This window comes from Lissotriton helveticus, chromosome 6, assembly GCF_964261635.1.
Source record: "Lissotriton helveticus chromosome 6, aLisHel1.1, whole genome shotgun sequence".
Lineage (NCBI taxonomy): Eukaryota > Metazoa > Chordata > Amphibia > Caudata > Salamandridae > Lissotriton > Lissotriton helveticus.
Window position 1 is genome coordinate 2073503895 of NC_136067.1, and position 21866 is coordinate 2073525760.

Consider the following 21866-nt stretch of genomic DNA (forward strand, 5'->3'; position numbering starts at 1 on the left):
TACATTAACAACTTAGAACAGGCTCTGTTAGATTTAAATATTGACTGCCCGAGAATAGGAACGCACCAAATACCGGTGCTCTTATACGCGGATGACGCGGTGCTGCTTGCCCGTACCCCGAGGGGCCTGAAAAGTCTGTTAGATGGATTTGTGAAATTCATGGACACCTTGGGATTGGCAGTGAACTTGAACAAGTCCTTTGTGATGTTGGCAGGTCCCAAACCCTGCAAGAGGTTTGTGTATAAAATTGGGAGCCACCAACTGGAAACAACTCCCTCTTTTACTTACTTGGGGTTGCTTTTAGATGGGGCACTCAATTTTATACCCATAGTGGAGGAACGATGCACAAAACTAATCTCCACTAATTGGGCCATATTGAATTATGGCCGAAGGCTGGGCTGGTGGTCCCCAGAACAGGTCATGAACCTGTATGGTTCGATCTGCTGGTCTAAAGCCACGTATGGCTCAGACGTTTGGGGTTATGTTAACGCAGAGCAATTGCAGCTGGGGGGAAATAAATTTATGCGGAGGATCTTAAAGGTCCCCCGGAGTACCCCTGCTGTAATTGCACACATGGCATTAGGGAGACCCTTTCTAGAGGTCGAACTCAAGTTAAGACCGATTATGGCCAGGCTAAAAATCTGGGCCAACCAAGAGGCAGATTTAACTAGGCAAATTCTGACAGATTGCCTATCCAGGGACAAGGGACTACAAATACCTTGGCTTAATTATGGTAAGGTAACCCTGGAGGGCATTGACCAGAGGGATCTTTTTACTAATCTTAGCTCTATTGTACCTTCGGATAAACGGAAAATCAAATCGCTGTTGATGGACCAATTGTACTGTAGTTGATTATAGTTCCATCAAGAATACAGAGGGTATGGAGCCATACCTTTATGTGATGTATAATGCCCAGGATAGGTTTTTAATGACTTGTTTGAGGCTCAATCTTTTACCTCATATACTGGCAGTTCCACCAGGTTTTACACGGACGATTGAGCAGAAGGGTGCCTGCGGCTGCGACAATTTGTCTCCGCAGGACACCCTTCATTTTGTACTTTTGTGTCCTTTTTTTAAAGACCCTAGGCGTAGATTTCTGGTAGAGTTCCTAAAAAAAGAGAAGTTCTGTCACGCTAAAATGGCTTTATTGTTTTTACAAAGAGCACAGGACCCATGGTCACTTTGTTGTATCATGAATTTTATTAGAACTGCTGTAAAGTTAAGAAACTCAAGAGGGGAGGGCTCTTGAGGGGACCCTTGTAGTGTATACTGTTCACATGATTGCATATTTAAATCCGTGATAGTCCTATTTATTGTAATGTAATTCTTTTTTAACCTGTATATATGTGTACTTTTATGATGTTTTTTAACTATCGAATAAAGAATTACTGAACTGAACTGAGTCATAGTTTTTTAACATAAATTTAACTATAAATATAGCTATAACTGAGGAATTTGAACAGTTTAATGCAAAGACATGCATGTAAAAAGCATTTGTATGGTAAAGACTTGTGTGGTAAAGGAACTGTGTGGTAAAGGCATTGTATGGGAAAGGACGTGTGGTAAAGGCACATGTGGTAAATGCATGCGTTGCACTGAAATACACCTACAGAAGTTTAGTTTCCGAAGTTCACTCTGCAGTTATCATTTCCCATTCACTGTCTCCTGTGGTGTGGAAGAAAGGTGCTGCAGTGTCCAGCTTTGCTCATATCTGACGTTTGATACCCCTGCAGGACAGAGCTCTGAATATAAGGCATTAGCACACTGACAAAGAGGACATTGTCTGCTGTTCTGAGGCATCACATGTAGATCCTAACACAGGGGTGTTTATCCTTTGATTGAGCAGGCTGGAATCCTCAGATTTTAAATGAAAGCATCTTTTGAGGGTGCAGGGCTGGAAAGAGGAAGACAGATGGGATCTGTGATGGCAAGAGCAAGGGGTGGGGTCTTGAAATAGAAACAAAATTAAATGTAATCCTTTGTAGTGTGACAGAAATATGTAACTTCTTTAATTCCTGTGGTGGTCATCAAAAAGCTAGTCAAAGGGCCTGCAAAGTTAACAAAAATGAATGTATGCAAAATCCCAGCTGAATAAGAAGATCAGATTGTAGTATGAAATTCCAGCATCTAAGGTGAAAAGTGAAAGAATCTTACTGAGGCTGGAATTGAGAATACAGCAGATGCATGGCAAAATTGATTCAGAATTTAAAGGAAATACATTGTACTTTAAATGAAGTACCAAAATGAAAAGGTTCTGAAAGGTATTGGTATTTGATATTGTGCAAATTGGGAACAAAGGCCCCCATTAGGATGGACTTTGCCCGCCCTTCACCCTTGTGGAAAGCAAGACAGCCCGCGAGCTGAGCGGTGGTCCCGCACTGCATATTAGGATGCGCCCGCGGCGGGCGCATCATGCATTTTTAACATTGTGGCGGGCGGTGCTCTCAGCACCACCCGTCAAAATGCTAAAAATGCTTGTATGCATTTGCATACAAAAAGTGTCAGGCACTGCGCGGTGCCTGCCGCATAATGTATGGAAATGCAGGGGGGTGCCACAGGTACCCCCATGTGCACCCCCCACCCCTCCTTCACCATGGGCGCCCGCAGAGGGCCCCCGAAGTGAAGACCGCATGCCTTTCATCTGTTTAAGCCCATCATATTAGGGCTGTCGGTGTCTAATAGACACCGCCACCATATTAAACGTTTTCTGCCCTGGTTGCCTTGCAGCGGTCGGTCTTTCCGTTCACCGCGGTCCCCCCTGCCATCCTAATACGGCGGGGGGGAATTTAGGTGTGGATGGCGGGCGGATTGCCCCCGCCAGCCTGGCGGGGCAAGCCGCCTGCCATCCTAATGGGCCCCAAAGTCTCCACAAACAAACAAAACTATACCTGGTAAAATCTGGTACAATTATGTGAAAGAACGAAATGCAACCTATACTGCTGAGAGTTGCTCACTGTGAAACTTTCATGTTTCATGATACCGGACCGGAAAAATATGTAAATTGCTATAGTAAATCAAATGCCCAATGTTCTTATAAGTTTCCCATGATCATTTTACAACATAATATTAAAGATTGGGGTAAATTCTTCTTGCTGGTTCAAATAATGTTTTTTGTTGTTATGCAGAGAGGAAGTATGTTCCTACCCATATGTAACATGCAGTGGCTAACCCAATAGAGGTCTAGCTTTGGCCGCATGCCTGATGGTTCATGATTTAGTATTGCAAACATATGACCTAAAAACAAAAGGAAAATATGCCACCACTTGATTGTGATGACCATATTCTTGTAATAGGCAGTCCAGCAAAAAATATGTCATACAGTATAAGGATATTGTAGGCCATCGAGAAGTTCCATGATCATAGAGAAACATGAGATCAAAGGCAGAGTTCCTTATTAAGGTGATGGAACTCTGAAGTGACATTCTAGGTCCTTATTATTTACAGCAGGGCGGGTACTTTTCTACTGTGCAATACAGGGCCACATGATTATCTTTCCCACAAGCCAAGTAAATCCTTGGTGTGTAGCTCTTTTATATGAAAGTGAATGAATTTTTGAACTTATGAGGAACCTTTCCATGTAATTACGACAATGAAACATGGCAAATTATTTTATTTCATTAATTTATTTAATCATAGGAGTGTTCATTGTGCTGCTGAATTCATTTCATTTACAGAACCAAAAGTTCCAGTCCCATCTCCATTGGTAGCTATAGAAAGTAAACAGTATATACTTACATACTGTTTAACTTCTTGAACCATTTTGCCAGGGGTTGCAAAAGCAGTGCCAGGGGTCGCAAGGAGCACGTCGGTGCTTTGTGGTTGATGGTCCCTGGTGCAATAGTCCTCTGCTGTGCTGATCATCAATCAACAGTTCCGACTGCGTCAATATGTTCAACATGTTCCTTACAGAGGAGTACTGGAACTGATGGAGCACTCTGTTCAGCACCAGCACATAGTTCATAAATTTGTAAGTATTTCATTCAAAGTCAAATCCTTTGAGGCAGTTCCAAAGGCATATAATGTAGTCAACCATTTATTTTGCCTCTAACCAAGGGCGGAAGAATGAAGCAACCCAGTTTGGCTGGGAGTATGTATGATGCTGTAGCATGTGATAGGTATTGTTCTGCACCGCCCTTGGCTGGTGTCCAGTCTGTCTTTGCTAGCCTCATCCTTCCCTCCTTCACAGCACATGTTATCCTATAAATCCCACACACTGGTGAAGACGTGATTCAGAAACTACTGCCTGAACCATAATGAAGACTGTAAGTGTCATCTAGCTCCTTGTCACACTCCCTGGGCTCTGGGAGTCACTTCCAGTGGTTGAAGGTGAGTAGTCAGGGATCAGGTCATCAGTATCTGACTGCACAATTCATCAGAGGGGTTGTCTCTCTTTCTGGAGAATACCTGAAGAAATACCTGAATAGTCTTGTATTGTGTGAGAGACACACCACAGTGACAGACAAGTCTGTATAAACATGATTTAGACAATGTGTGTCTTATTACTTGTTAGGAAGGGTTTGAGTTGGAAGAGTGAGTGTTAATCACATGTGGGTGTAAACTACATTTATTAAAGTGTTTTCCTTCAGCGGTTGTACACTTTCTATTTTACTGGATAAAGACTCTCTCACTCAACGTTCTTTGCATGTTGATTAGTTGCAAGGTCTCAGGGGACCCTCTACACATTTTATAAGGGCAAAGTGTAGCCACTGCTTTCCTTTATGCCAATGACATGTGAATTATTACTTATAGATTCCTCCAGCATCAAGCTAAGCCGGGATTGTCTGAATCCATTCTTGAATTGCCCGCACTACTCTGAGCACTGGGGAAATGTTCATGCTACAAGACAAGATAGAAGAGATCAGAGAGAAGTTTACACAAATTTTGAAGATAGATCTTGTGAAACCCAGCAATCCTTTGTCCTACATTTTGACTTTGGAGGCTCTAGACTCTTCCAAATCTAGAATATCATATATGGAGGCAGCCCTCAATAAAACTGTAAAGGCCAAAGCTATAAACCAAATCACCAATACTGCAACAAGCCCCAACTCCACTCCTGCATCAAAAATGGAAGACCTAAGGGCATTGTTGTGCCACTTTTCCTCATATGAGCAAAATTCTCGCTCAAGAGGAGAAGACGTTTTCAGCATGAAACAAATGTAATTACTTTGCAACATTATGTCACTTTCCCTACTGCACCATAGCTTCTTCAACAACCTTAGAAATTAAGACATGGATGACGATCAAGAGAATGATTGCGCAATATGTGTATTCCACACCATAGAATAAGGAATAAAAACAGTTGCCCTCAATCCCGAAGTCAAGTGCCAATAGGTAGGCAGATAATAATATCTCTGATTGATACTGGTACATCAATAAATGTTATAGCAAAGGATTAACTTTAGTTCCCTCAAACCTCTAACCAAAGGCAAGCCTACAAAAGTCAAGATGTAGGCTTGCAGCATCATTTTTTTTTAAATCTATGTGGCATCTTTACAACCAATTTGAATCACAGGTAGTCTGTAGTAACAACAATGTACATCACTCAAAAGGATCAGGTACCTTGATAAGCTTCCAAACAGCAGTCTGAAGAGTCACATAGAGCATCCAAGCAAATGATTTAGACAGCCCATTGACAGAAGTTGATAATCTATTCAAAGGCATAGTAGGCATAGAAGACCAAGCTGTAGGGCTACCTATTTACCAGCCCATCCAGCCATTGACACTGAACTAGTGATGATGACTAGGATTTCTCTTGAGATCCGAAGTAGAAACTAAACATATGAAACCTGGAAAAATTGACATCATAGAATGTGTTGATAGGCCCACCCTTGGGATTTTAACAATCGTTGTTGCAAAAAAAATATACCTCTGCACACCAGTTTGATGATGTGCGCAAAGGTGTAGATATCTACCTCCAGAGTGCCTCAATCATTAAGAAATACTGCCTCACTTCAGCTATATATGACCTGCTATCCATAGTGAATGGGTCCTGATGGCTTCCTCAAGTCAATTTAAATGCTGGTTATCACCAGCTCCTTCTGGTTCAATCATCAAGATATATCACCATTTCTCCTTCTCATCGTGGCCTTTAATTTTTCCACAGATTCCACTGCGGCACATTCAGCAAAGCCCAAGTATTTCAGAACACAATTAGAGGATTATCGATTGGACTTAACTGGCAATATCAATGTCAGTAATGACATTCTGGTACACTCCAAAACACAACAAGAAAATTACACTTGACCTTAGTGTGGTGTTTGAGAGACTACGGGCAAGATGTACGACCATTTTATGTGGTTGTAAAGGGGATTTCAGCACATTTGCTAACTCAAAATAGGTCAGTCCAAAGTACCAACCCTATTTTGCGAGTCGCTAATGAATTAGTGACTCGCAAAAGAGGGCTACCGACTCGCTATTAGGAAGGGGCGTGCCAAGGGTGTTCCTTCCTAATAGCGACTCCCAAACCTGTATATGAATGTTTCTCAACCGCAATTGCGGTTTCATAACTCTTGCAAACGGAAAGATGTCCCTATGGGACCCCTTCCCCATATGCGAATTGTTTTTTAGAGCATGCAGTGGTCCAATCGATGACTGTCAGCCCTTAAAAAATGTAACTGAATAGTTTCATTTATCTTTTTTAAACGCATGCCATTTTCTTTTAAGGAAAACGGGTTGCCTTTAGTAAAAGAAATTGCATTATTGACAAAACAGTCCCAGACATGGTGGTCTGCCACCATTCCTGGGAGTGCCAGCCAATTCAAATGGCTCTCTTTCTAATGTACCTCTGCACTGGTCAGTTCCCAAGATCCTAGGACTACCAACCCTTATTTTATAAGCATGTGTATTTTGGTCTGAGCAAATTGTTCCCTAGCTTTTGAAACATATTGTCAGATGTTATACTGTAAAGAGGAGTGTTTCTGATTCCTTAATGTTTATTGAATTGTGCTTGGCCTGTTCTTGTTTTAAAGTGACGTGTGCAAGTCCGCTTTTCGGAAAAGTTGTTTTTTTGCCGGGTCTAAAAAGTTTACTCCTGGACATTCTAGAGAAATGAAGGCACCACCCAACCAGCCAATAACTGCTTGCCTGTAGTTGCGAATGTTCAATTTCAGGAAGGCTGGCTTGAAGAGTATCTTCGTTTGGACCATGACTGTTGGGCACATACACATGAGGTGACTGGTTGTCTCTAATTTATAGCCGCATAGATGGAAATTTAGATTTTGCTTCCAGCCCTTCCGTGTTGGTAGCAAATCTTTTGGAGTAAAAAAAACAAGACACTAAAGCATCAAACTCCATTTGAAGGCGGGATGAAAATGTGCAGTGACGTATGCTTTTTATAGGAATTGATCACTGCTCAGGCATGCCGAAACTTTGCAAGTATGTTCTTATTATGTAAGTGTGACTTCTTTGATGAAAAATTGCTTATCTGGGTGAATGCTGTTATTTCTATCTTGCTATCCCATGCTTCTTGTATCCCTATTTCTACTAAAGCTCTCCCAAAATAAGCACCCCACGATTTTGCTTGTTTTTTCTAAATCTCTTAAGCCAAAACAGATTGGTCAAGGTTCTGCTCTCTAAAGCATGGAGGGTCCAGCACAATTTCACAAAGTAGTTCCTTTTTTGGAATTTACGATTTTTAAGACAGAAGTCCAGACACACCTGGCCTGGGGAGGATGCTTTAGGCAGACTGAACACTGCTTTGTAAGCCTATGCTTGTAGTTGAGTTGCCCTAAGTATCCCCAAGTATAAAAATATCACAAAAAGAATATCGATATCTATATATAAGGAAAAATATATTAAATATTAAAATTAACTTCATTTTTTTATATTTAATATACATTTTAACAAATATAAGAAACAAATGTAATTAAAAAAAATTTAAACATAAATTCATTCCTTGTGCCTTATTATTAGCGGCCAGCCCGTGAGGTTGTAGGCCCATTCTTGTATTTTTCTATGCTTGCTCTAATAAAGGTTTTTGGAAAAAAAAAAAAAAAAAAAAAAATGTAAACATACATACATAAAACGTAAAATATATGTTTATTTTAAAACAAATAAACTATTAATTTTAATTTATTTTAAAATGTGATAAATATATTCAAATTTACAAATACATATATATATATATATATATATATATATATATATATATTACCTACTGGCGGTCGCCAGTAGGTATATATAGTTAGGATTTTTTCTCTATGGGTTTTTTGAAAATTCTATGTCTAATAACTTTGGCGTTTGTGGACGGAATTGGCTGAAATTTTCAGGAAAATGGCACATTTTGTTTCTGAGCAGCCCTTTAAAATTTGGGGGGGGTTCGTCCAGTGGGGGCCGAGAAAAAAGGGGGGTCCCAAAACGTGTTTTTAACATTGAGTTTTCCATAGGGCGGTTGGCCTCACTTTTAGCCCGAACGGCTGAATGGATTTGCACGAAACTTGGCAAAATTGTAGGGACTGGTAGCCCGATGTGCCTTTTGTAGGTCTCAATATATGTGCTCCAGTGGATTTTGAGAAATTAACGTTTAAAAAAAGATATATATCTGTAACAGCGGACCGGGCAGCGCTCTGGTTCGCGGACTTTTCGCGCAACGGAGCTTTGTGAAGCGAAGCTCATTGGTTCTCCGGCGTCTGTCAACATTCCAAACAGTCCGTAGCGGCCGCCATCTTGTCTCTCGGTAGGATCGAGAGACAAGAGGAGGCCGAAGCGAAGGGGCAAATGACCATAAGGGGGCATAGTACATTGTCGCTCACCCCCTAGGTTTGATGTGGAGGTTTTAAAAGGGCCCCGCGGGGCAAAAAAAAATAAAAATAATAATAATCGAACAGCTGAATGGATTTGCACGAAACTTGGCAAAATTGTAGGGACTGGTAGCCCGATGTGCCTTTGCTAGATCTCAATATATGTGCTCCAGTGGATTTTGAGAAATTAACGTTCAAAAAAAGGTATATATCTGTAACAGCGCACCGCTTCGCGTACTTTTCGCGTTACGGAGCTTTGCGAAGCGAAGCTGATTGGCTCTCCGGTGTCTGTAAACATTCCAAACAGTCCGTAGCGGCCGCCATCTTGTCTCTCGGTAGGATCGAACAGCTGAATGGATTTGCACGAAACTTGGCAAAATTGTAGGGACTGGTAGCCCGATGTGCCTTTGCTAGGTCTCAATATATGTGCTTCAGTGCATTTTGAGAAATTAACGTTCAGAAACAAGATATATATCTGTAACAGCGCTCCGCTTCGCGGAGATAAAATTATATGTGTATTACCTAGCTGTTGCTAACACCAGTTAGCGACGGCTAGTAGAAGATAGCGACCATCTTGGGCCCCACTTTGCATGTGAGTGATATTTATCACTAATGACATGCAAAGTGGGCATGCCAAGATGTTAGCGACTGGAAACAGTCGCTAACATCGCTATCTCCTATTATCAACTTTTGGAAATATTCGAGATAAGGGCGAATATCTCTAAAAGCTACCACCTGCCCTGAGCAGTTCTTAGCCATGTTATCCAATGGGAGGTGGATAACATGGCTAAGAGCATTAGCTCGGTAATGCATGAATATCGCTGAGTTTTCAGCGATATTAATGCATTGCGGTCGTTTTTTATCGTATTTCCGATAAACCTTGATAATAGCAAGGTTTATCTGCGATAATTTCTGACGGTAAAAAAATCGTTGCTAAGCATCGTTAGGGATAAATATCGCTTAACTTTGGTAATATGCCCCAACGTCTGTTAACGTTCGATTCGAAGGAAATCAGGAAGTGTTGAAAAACATTGTCTGCGCCATCTTGTCTTTTTTCAAATGCCACACTTTTGTCGTGCACGGCAGCCATTTTAGATGCCTTGACCAGACCCACTCTGTGCACGCTGTCGATCCTTAGCATGGCTCCCCACCCTCGCAAACATCTCCCCCAGGCAGTGGTCACCCCCGCTCTCTGTCTTATGCATGGGTAATAAACCTCCCCCATCTGCGCTGCTGTTCCCTGAGAATCACACCCTGTGCCCGCCCGACACCTCCCTTTCGCCCTATTCACTACCGCACCCTCTGACACTCCTTTTCCTCTGTGTCCGATTGTCCAGGCTGGTCCTAGGGTATCAGCTAGCCCTGCAGATGTAGTTTATGGCCACAGCTGTAAAGAATCACCCCTCTTCAAAGGAGTTATAGTAGATCAAGGCCCACACTCGATGAGATTCGTCACAGCAGAAGCGTTGCTATTATCTGAAAACCATCCTGTATTGTGATTGGGGAGGGGACCGAGCCTGAAGCGGAAGATTCCAGGGATGACTGTTTGTACATCAAAGTTTTTACAATTATGTGTCACATTAAAAATATATAGCACTCCGACAAAGTAGTAAGATTATAAAACTTTAATAATTTATAAATATATACAAGAAAACAAAAATAGTAATAACATATAAACATGTTTAGGGAAAAACAACGAAGTAGCGGTCGGCTGTGCGAATAGTCCCAACGCAGCACAACGTCCAGATTTCCGGCGTGGGGCGTCGCGGGGGGTGGGTCATCAGTAGCAAACTGTTGTGCGAATAGTTCCAAGGCAGCAGAACGCGTTGAAATCTAGATGACACGAAAGTGATGTCTAGTAAGTTGCCACCCAGCAAATAACGGCATGGGGCGTCGCGGGGGGTGGGTCATCAGTAGCAAACTGTTGCGCAAATAGTTCCAAGGCAGCAGAACGATGGCACCAAGGTGATGTCCAGTAAGTTGCCGCACTGGTTTTGGTATCCTACAATGCTGCTCCGAATAACGGCGTGGAGCGCCCCGGGGGAGGCGGCGTGAACGGGCCTCTCCAGGTGGAGTGTCATCTGTTGTAGTGGGTCGCCCCTTTACCGTTTCAGTTGCCATTCCGTCCGTTTTTGGTCCACTGTGTCAAAAGCCGCAATTCAGCTGAGTTGCGCCCACTCTTGCGGTGCAGCGATAGGCGGCTGTCACAGGACTCTCAAAATGGCGGCAGGCTGTTTCCTTTTTGGGCCTGGTCCACTGAAATGGCCCTGGGACACCTTGGAAATCGGACGCTTGTCTGCTAGGTCTTGGACCTCATTTTCGAAAGCGTCCCCTCCGCCTTGAGAATTCATCAAAAGTTTTGGGGGCTCCGACTCCTGCAGGCTTCTGGTGGGGAGCGGCTGCCATGATTGCTCGCGGAATGACCACGACTGAGCTACGAGATGGTGGTGCTTTCATGCTGACGCCAGCTTCAGTCTGAAACATCCAGAAACAAGGTGGGGCTTTCATCGTTTGGGGAAAAAAAAAAGTTTTCATCCTATGAAAAGTGTTGTTTTTAGGTCACATGATCAAGCCTTCCATCATTAGGAAACCAAAAGTAAAATGAACCAATGAAAAGTTTTATAAACAAGTCACATGACCTGTTATGCGGCATAGGGTGTAAAATTAGGAGAAAATACGTTGGCACGTGAGGCGGCGTCAGTAGCGGACCGATGTGCGAATAGGCCGAAGGCAACACAACGCGCCAAGATCTGGATGGCACCGAGGTGGTGTCCAGCAAGTTGCAGCACTGGTGTGGCCATCCTACAATGCTGAAAGTCGGCGTGGGGCGCCCCGTTGGCCTGTGAGTTTGCGCCAGTAGCGGACCGATGTGCGAATAGGCCGAAGGCAGCACAACGCGCCAAGATCCGGATGGCACCGAGGTGGTGTCTAGTAAGTTGTCGCACTGGTGTGGCCATCCAACAATGCTGAAAGTCGGCGTGGGGCGCCCCGTTGGCCTGTGAGTTTGCGTCAGTAGCGGACCGATGTGCGAATAGGCCGAAGGCAGCACAACGCGCCAAGATCCGGATGGCACCGAGGTGGTGTCTAGTAAGTTGCCGCACTGGTGTGGCCATCCTACAATGCTGAAAGTCGGCGTGGGGCGCCCCGTTGGCCTGTGAGTTTGCGTCAGTAGCGGACCGATGTGCGAATAGGTCGAAGGCAGCACAACGCGCCAAGATCCGGATGGCACCGAGGTGGTGTCTAGTAAGTTGTCGCACTTCTGTGGCCATCCTACAATGTTGAAAGTCGGCGTGGGGCGCCCCGTTGGCCTGTGAGATGGCGTCAGTAGCGGACCGATGTGCGAATGGGGCCAAAGGCAGCGCAACAATATTTTCTGATTTGAAGACACCACAAGGCGCTGAGATGCCAAGATCCGGATGGCACCGAGGTGGTGTCTAGCAAGTTGTGGCACTGGTGTGGCCATCGTACAATGGTAAAAGTCAGCGTGGGGCGCCCTGTTGGCCTGTGAGAGGGTGTCAGTAGCGGACTGATGTGTGAATGGGGCCAAAGGCAGCGCAACAATATTTTCTACTATATTTTCGGAGTAGAAGACACCACAAGGCGCTGAGATGCCAAGATCCGGATGGCACCGAGGTGATGTGTAAGTTGCGGACGGATGTGCGAATGGGGCCAAAGGCAGCTCAACAATATTTTCTGAAGAGAATACACCACAAGGCGCTGAGATGCCAAGATCCGGATGGCACCGAGGTGATGTCTAAGTTGCGGACCGATGTGCGAATGGGGCCAAAGGTAGCGTAACAAGATTTTCTGTATGGAAGATACCACTAGGCGTTGAGATGCCAAGATTCGGATGGCACCGAGGTGATGTCTAGGAAGTTGTGCCACTGGTGTGGCCATCGTACAATGGTAAAAGTCGGCGTGGGGCGCCCTATTGGCCTGTGAGATGGTGTCAGTAGCGGACTGATGTGCGAATGGGGCCAAAGGCAGCGCAACAATATTTTCTGACTGACACCACAAGGCGCTGAGATGCCAAGATCCGGATGGCATCGAGGTGATGTCTAAGTTGCGGACTGATGTGCGAATGGGGCCAAAGGCAGCGTAACAATATTTTCTGTATGGAAGATACCACTAGGCGTTGAGATGCCAAGATTCGGATGGCACCGAGGTGATGTCTAGCAAGTTGGTGTGGTCATCCTACAATGCTGAAACTCGGCGTGGGTCACCCCATTAGCCTGTGAGATGGCGTCAGTAGCGGACCGATGTGCGAATAGGCCGAAGGCAGCACAACGCGCCAAGATCCGGATGTCACCGTGGTGGTTTCATAGTTGAGAGGCACTTCATCTGCAGTGGGGCGCCGAGATCCGGATGGCACCGAGGTGATGTCTAGCAAGTTGCTGTACTTGTGTGGTCATCCTACAATGCTGAAACTCGGCGTGGGTCGCCCCATTAGCCTGTGAGATAGCTGTTCTTTGGATTTGGGCCTGGTCCACTAAAATGTCCCTGGGACACCTAAGAACTCGAACGCTCGATTTTTTTTTCCTTTCCTGTACATGCAAAAAAAGGTAAATGCCCGGTATGTTACACGCTTCATCTGCCACGATGAACTCTCCAGAGGAACCGAAAAAATATATAGTTGTGGTAACTATACCATGCATCGTCATATGGAGAGGTGGCACCAATTAATTATAGTGCTGCATAAAAGAGAGATTTGGAGGAGAACCCCTGACCTGCTAGTACATTCATCAAAGAAGTGGCACTGAGAGCTTCAGAGGCAAGGGAAACGGTCCCAAATATTTAGAAGAACTTTGGAAAGATTAAAATGACATGTTTAGATTGTGGTAAATTAATTTCATGTGGGCAGATGAGTGTTACTCTAATAAATACAGCATATGAACATCATCATAGTCGATGGTTGGTAGAGACATTTTGACTATATCCTGGACCTGCCCGTCCTCGCCCAAAATGGCGCCGGAATAAATGGGACTCGTAACTCCTTGTTGTGTACTGGTTGCAGAACCTTGAAATCACGAGATACGTATGCAGTTTTGAAGCACATGGCGGGCGGGGACGAGAATTGATTGAATATTTCGACATCCCTATTGATATTAAGTTCTGATGTGTTATTGATTACTGTACTGTTGAAAATTCGAATTAACGTCACCCATGGTACTTGCCCGCAAATGTATATCTAGATAATTTTATTGTAACTGGCCCTGTCGTATTTTAATTATAAAATGTACGTCCACCGATTCCGTAACTGTTAGACACCTTAGTTTTTGCAACCTAATGGCCCGCCCGTTACGTTCCTCTACAGTGTAAATGTCTATTCATCATATACGATTACAGTTTGCTCCGTGGCAGGCCCACGTGGTTATAGGCTCGTATTTGTATAATGAAATTTTCACAATAAAGGTTTTTAAAAGAAAACATGGTAGTAGTGTATACATTGGTAAAGTTTTTAATAATAGTCACTGTTTTAGAATCATTAAAAGGCAAGTGAAATAAAGCAGACCAATTACATGAAGGGTAAAAGGTATAATACGAAGGAACGCAGTAAAGATAAATGGTCAAGGGCTGTTGTGTTTTCTATTCCTGCAACATAAAGTGATCGATAAGAATCTCATATTCAGGCGTATCGGCGACTAAGACAGCAGGTCGACCCTCTTTTGCTCAACGGCTCCGTCATGGGACGAAGAAACGCTCTTTTTCTCGAAAAAAGAATATATTTTACTTGCAGGACAGTTGTAAAATTTCCGGGAAAGTACATTAGCCTGGAACATTATAACATATATTTAAGAGAAAATAATGTTCGGAAGTAATTAAAAGCGTAATTTTTAGGTGATATGACCAAGGCTTTCATCATTAGAATAAGAAAAGTAAAATGAACCAATGAAAAGTTTTATTAACAAGTCACATGACTTGTTATGCTTACGTTACGCGCTGCGCGCCCCGGATGACTTCCGGATGCGCTAACGCGGCGCGTCATATGACGCATTACGCGACAACGCAGGTCCAGAATATAGTCAAAATGTCTCCACCAACCAGCGGTCGAAACACAACCCCTTTCAGCAGGCTAAATAGTTCTGTTAAATGACAACAGAAAGGACAGGCAACAAGAACCATCAGTCAAAGAGGGGAGGGCTAGTTCTTCTCTACCGGGTTACATTGGGGCGCTACCGGAACTGATCGAATTGGTAGTCTACAGTGTTTCTGGATGTTTCAGACCGAAGCTGGGGTTAGCATGAGAGCAGCACCATTTCGTAGCTCCGTTGTGGCCATTCCGCAACCAATCATGGCAGCCGCTCTTTATCGTTATTTTGGGCGGGGTGGGTGGCGGAGCCGAGCTGTTTTGCAGCCATCATTGTGTGAAGTTCAGTTCATCTCACTAGTTTTGTATTTGTCATGAGGGGTTGTTCCTAATGTTTCTATTTTAGCGAGGTCAAAAAGAGATCCCATTAGTGGCCTACTGATTTTGCTCGATTCCTTTTCTTTTTTTTTACACAATTTTTCGTTATCTGCAAAGACTAAACAGAGTATTGCGACTCTGTGTTTGTTTGTAAATAGAGAATGAACCAAAGAGAACTAATTCTAAAACAGTAAATACTTGGATAACAATCAATCAAATGGAGAGAGAAGCAGGCACGACGGATTACAACGGGGGCAAAGGCCTGCGTTAACTACCTTTCACTATCTGCAAAGAGAGAGTACTCCTAATAGAAATGAGGGGGGGGGGGCACCATTCAAAGCAGATCAGTGTGCATAAACACGAAAATGTTTTCACTTACCACGTACTTGACATTCGACAGCTTATGATATTTGCTATTAAAAAACCATTGAAATTCACTGAAAAAACCATAGGTTATAGACCATATATAGTTAGGAATTAGCATTTACAAAACCTTGAAAATTCACTGAAAAAACCATAGGTTATACACCATAAATAGTTAGGAATTAGCATTTAAAAAACCTTATTTTACTCACACAAAACCATTGAAATTCCATATATAGTTAGTTGCACTAACTATATATCGCGCACCCGCAATCCACTGCTGATCATGTCACATATTACATCATTCATGACATGGTCAGTGACATCACTGATGACATCACTGATGACATCTCAAATGACATCACTGATGAGATCACTGATGACATCTCATTTGACATCAATGACCACATCACTGATGATATCATTCATGTGACAATACAATGCATCTCCTCACGTTTTAATATAACCTCTGTTTCACCCAGTGTTAAATACAGAGTATAATTTTTGAAACCATTGACACACCAATACTAGTTACTACATACGTACTCACTGATTCCTACGTCTACACACACATTCACTCATTCACCCATACAATCATTCATACATACAATCACTCATCTTTACAACACTATCATATGCACTCATACACCTATACAGACACTTACACTCTGCCACTCATCCATGGAGTTACTCACACACCTAGTCAGTCCTGTAAAGAATCAATCACACTTCCATTTTCTTGTCTATACAGTTAAACATAGAGCACCTTACATTTTCAAACATATACTAACACATACTTACTTTCTTATACAATCATTGATACAAGTACACATTGATCTGCACAGAGTCACACACCTCCCAGCCAGCCACACACACACTCAGTCTCCTATACAAATACTTGGACAATCAATCAATAACCCATATAGTTAATCATATAGCTACTGATCAACACATGCAGCAGTTTACAGAACAACAGACATAATGATGCACAAATTAAGACAGTTTACTCACTAACCCATGCACTCAGTGAGACACATTTAATCACTCACTCATACATTCAGTCATGCACCTACTAAATCCTTCGTCCAGACACTTATACATCTACTCATTCTTCAATATGTAAAACATATTTAAACTTTACAGAAACACACAGTCACTGGATGATGTCATCAGTGATCTCATCAGTGATGTCATTTGAGATGTCATCAGTGATGTCATCAGTGATGTCACTGACCATGTCATGAATGATGTAATATGTGACATGATCAGCAGTGGATTGCGGGTGCGCGATATATAGTTAGTGCAACTAACTATATATGGAATTTCAATGGTTTTGTGTGAGTAAAATAAGGTTTTTTAAATGCTAATTCCTAACTATATATGGTGTATAACCTATGGTTTTTTCAGTGAATTTTCAAGGTTTTGTAAATGCTAATTCCTAACTATATATGGTCTATAACCTATGGTTTTTTCAGTGAATATATATATATATATATATATTACCTACTGGCGGTCGCCAGTAGGTATATATAGTTAGGATTTTTTCTCTATGGGTTTTTTGAAAATTCTATGTCTAATAACTTTGGCGTTTGTGGACGCAATTGGCTGAAATTTTCAGGAAAATGGCACATTATGTTTCTGAGCAGCCCCTGAAAATTGGGGGGGGGTTCGTCCAGGGGGGGTCGAGAAAAAAGGGGGTTCCCAAAACGTGCTTTTAACATTGAGTTTTCCATAGGGCGGTTGGCCTCACTTTTAGCCCGAACGGCTGAATGGATTTGCACGAAACTTGGCAAAATTGTAGGGACTGGTAGCCCGATGTGCCTTTTGTAGGTCTCAATATATGTGCTCCAGTGGATTTTGAGAAATTAACGTTTAAAAAAAGATATATATCTGTAACAGCGGACCGGGCAGCGCTCCAGGACGCGTACTTTTCGCGCAACGGAGCTTTGTGAAGCGAAGCTGATTGGTTCTCCGGCGTCTGTCAACATTCCAAACAGTCCGTAGCGGCCGCCATCTTGTCTCTCGGTAGGATCGAGAGACAAGAGGAGGCCAAAGCGAAGGGGCAAATGACCATAAGGGGGAATAGTAGATCCTCGCTGACCCCCTAGGTTTGATGTGGAGGTTTTAAAAGGGCCCCGCGGGGCAAAAAAAAAAAATAATAATAATAATCGAACGGCTGAATGGATTTGCACGAAACTTGGCAAAATTGTAGGGACTGGTAGCCCGATGTGCCTTTGCTAGGTCTCAATATATGTGCTTCAGTGGATTTTGAGAAATTAACGTTCAAAAAAAGATATATATCTGTAACAGCGCACCGCTTCGCGTACTTTTCGCGTTACGGAGCTTTGCGAAGCGAAGCTGATTGGCTCTCCGGTGTCTGTAAACATTCCAAACAGTACGTAGCGGCCGCCATCTTGTCTCTCGGTAGGATCGAGAGACAAGAGGAGGCCAAAGCGAAGGGGCAAATGACCATAAGGGGGCATAGTAGATCCTCGCTGACCCCCTAGGTTTGATGTGGAGGTTTTAAAAGGGCCCCGCGGGGCAAAAAAGAAAAAAATAATAATAATAATCGAACGGCTGAATGGATTTGCACAAAACTTGGTAAAATATTAGGGACTGGTAGCCCGATGTGCCTTTGCTAGGTCTCAATATATGTGCTTCAGTGCATTTTGAGAAATTAACGTTCAAAAACAAGATATATATCTGTAACAGCGCTCCGCTTCGCGGAGATAAAATTATATCTGTATTACCTAGCTGTTGCTAACACCAGTTAGCGACGGCTAGTAGGAGATAGCGACCATCTTGGGCCCCACTTTGCATGTGAGTGATATTTATCACTAATGACATGCAAAGTAGGCATGCCAAGATGTTAGCGACTGGAAACAGTCGCTAACATCGCTATCTCCTATTATCAACTTTTGGAAATATTCGAGATAAGCGCGAATATCTCCAAAAAGTAACAGCTGCCCTGAGCAGTTCTTAGCCATGTTATCCAATGGGAGGTGGATAGCATGGCTAAGAGCATTAGCTCGGTAATGCATGAATATCGCTGAGTTTTCAGCGATATTAATGCATTGCGGTCGTTTTTTATCGTATTTGCGATAAACCTTGATAATAGCAAGGTTTATCTGCGATAATTTCTGACGGTAAAAAAATCTTTGCAATGCATCGTTAGGGATAAATATCGCTTAACTTTGGTAATATGCCCCAACGTCTGTTAACGTTCGATTCGAAGGAAATCAGGAAGTGTTGAAAAACATTGTCTGCGCCATCTTGTCTTTTTTCAAATGCCACACTTTTGTCGTGCACGGCAGCCATTTTAGATGCCTTGACCAGACCCACTCTGTGCACGCTGTCGATCCTTAGCATGGCTCCCCACCCTCGCAAGCATCTCACCCAGGCAGTGGTCACCCCCGCTCTCTGTCTTATGCATGGGTAATAAACCTCCCCCCATCTGCGCTGCTCTTCCCTGAGAATCACACCCTGTGCCCGCCCGACACCTCCCTTTCGCCCTATTCCCTACCGCACCCTCTGACACTCCTTTTCCTCTGTGTCCGATTGTCCAGGCCGGTCCTAGGCTATCAGCTAGCCCTGCAGATGTAGTTTATGGCCACAGCTGTAAAGAATCACCCCTCTTCAAAGGAGTTATAGTAGATCAAGGCCCACACTCGATGAGATCCGTCACAGCAGAAGCGTTGCTATTATCTGAAAACCATCCTGTATTGTGATTGGGGAGGGGACCGAGCGTGAAGCGGAAGATTCCAGGGATGACTCTTTGTACATCAAAGTTTTTACAATTATGTGTCACATTAAAAATATATAGCACTCCGACAAAGTAGTAAGATTATAAAACTTTAATAATTTATAAATATATACAAGAAAACAAAAATAGTAATAACATATAAACATTTTTAGGGAAAAACAACGAAGTAGCGGTCGGCTGTGCGAATAGTCCCAACGCAGCACAACGTCCAGATTTCCGGCGTGGGGCGTCGCGGGGGGTGGGTCATCAGTAGCAAACTGTTGTGCGAATAGTTCCAAGGCAGCAGAACGCGCCGAAATCTAGATGACACGAAAGTGATGTCTAGTAAGTTGCCACCCAGCAAATAACGGCGTGGGGCGTCGCGGGGGGTGGGTCATCAGTAGCAAACTGTTGTGCGAATAGTTCCAAGGCAGCAGAACGATGGCACCAAGGTGATGTCCAGTAAGTTGCCGCACTGGTTTTGGTATCCTACAATGCTGCTCCGAATAACGGCGTGGGGCGCCCCGGGGGAGGCGGCGTGAACGGGCCTCTCCAGGTGGAGTGTCATCTGTTGTAGTGGGGCGCCCCTTTACCGTTTCAGTTGCCATTCCGTCCGTTTTTGGTCCACTGTGTCAAAAGCCGCAATTCAGCTGAGTTGCGCCCACTCTTGCGGTGCAGCGATAGGCGGCTGTCACAGGACTCTCAAAATGGCGGCAGGCTCTTTCCTTTTTGGGCCTGGTCCACTGAAATGGCCCTGGGACACCTTGGAAATCGGACGCTTGTCTGCTAGGTCTTGGACCCCATTCTCGAAAGCGTCCCCTCCGCCTTGAGAATTCATCAAAAGTTTTGGGGGCCCCGACTCCTGCAGGCTTCTGGTGGGGAGCGGCTGCCATGATTGCTCGCGGAATGACCACGACGGAGCTACGAGATGGTGGTGCTCTCATGCTGACGCCAGTTTAGTCTGAAACATCCAGAAACAAGGTGGGGCTTTCATCGTTTGGGAAAAAAAAAAAGTTTTCATCCAATGAAAAGTGTTGTTTTTAGGTCATATGATCAAGCCTTCCATCATTAGGAAACCAAAAGTAAAATGAACCAATGAAAAGTTTTATAAACAAGTCACATGACCTGTTATGCGGTATAGGGTATAAAATGCGGAGAAAATACGTTGGCACGTGAGGCGGCGTCAGTAGCGGACCGATGTGCGAATAGGCCAGCAAGTTGCAGCACTGGTGTGGCCATCCTACAATGCTGAAAGTCGGCGTGGGGCGCCCCGTTGGCCTGTGAGTTTGCGTCAGTAGCGGACCGATGTGCGAATAGGCCGAAGGCAGCACAACGCGCCAAGATCCGGATGGCACCGAGGTGGTGTCTAGTAAGTTGCCGCACTGGAGTGGCCATCCAACAATGCTGAAAATCGGCGTGGGGCGCACCGTTGGCCTGTGAGATGGCGTCAGTAGCGGACCGATGTGCGAATAGGCCGAAGGCAGCACAACGCGCCAAGATCCGGATGGCACCGAGGTGGTGTCTAGTAAGTTGTCGCACTTCTGTGGCCATCCTACAATGTTGAAAGTCGGCGTGGGGCGCCCCGTTGGCCTGTGAGATGGCGTCAGTAGCGGACCGATGTGCGAATGGGGCCAAAGGCAGCGCAACAATATTTTCTGACTGACACCACAAGGCGCTGAGATGCCAAGATCCGGATGGCACCGAGGTGATGTCTAAGTTGCGGACTGATGTGCGAATGGGGCCAAAGGCAGCGTAACAATATTTTTTGTATGGAAGATACCACTAGGCGTTGAGATGCCAAGATTCGGATGGCACCGAGGTGATGTCTAGCAAGTTGCTGTACTGGTGTGGTCATCCTACAATGCTGAAACTCGGCGTGGGTCGCCCCATTAGCCTGTGAGATGGCGTCAGTAGCGGACCGATGTGCGAATAGGCCAAAGGCAGCACAACGCGCCAAGATCCGGATGTCACCGTGGTGGTTTCATAGTTGAGAGGCACTTCATCTGCAGTGGGGCGCCGAGATCCGGATGGCACCGAGGTGATGTCTAGCAAGTTGCTGTACTGGTGTGGTCATTCTACAATGCTGAAAGTCGGCGTGGGGCGCCCCATTAGCCTGTGAGATGGCGTCAGTAGCGGACTGATGTGCGAATGGGGCCAAAGGCAGCGCAACAATATTTTCTGAAGAGAAGACACCAAAAGGTGCTGACATTCCAAGATCCGGATGGCACCGAGGTGGTGTCTAGCAAGCTATGCAGTTGAGTTGTGTGCGCACTTGCGGCGAATAGGTCGAAGGCAGCATAACAATGTTTTCTGAATAGAAGACACCACAAGGCGTTGAGATTCGGTTACCACCGAGGTGATGTCTAGCAAGTTGCCGCACTGGTGTGGCCATCCTACAATACTGCTCCGAATAACGGCGTGGGGTGCCCGAAGGGGGGGGGAGCCGGCGTGAATGGGCCTTCCTAGGTGGAGGCTCGTCTGCTGTAGTGGGGCGCCCCTTTACCGTTTCAGTTGCCATTCAGCTGAGTTTCGGCTGCTCTTGATGCTACAGCGACAGGCGGCTGCAAGAGGACTCTCAAAATGGCGGCCTGTTCTTTGGATTTGGGCCTGGTCCACT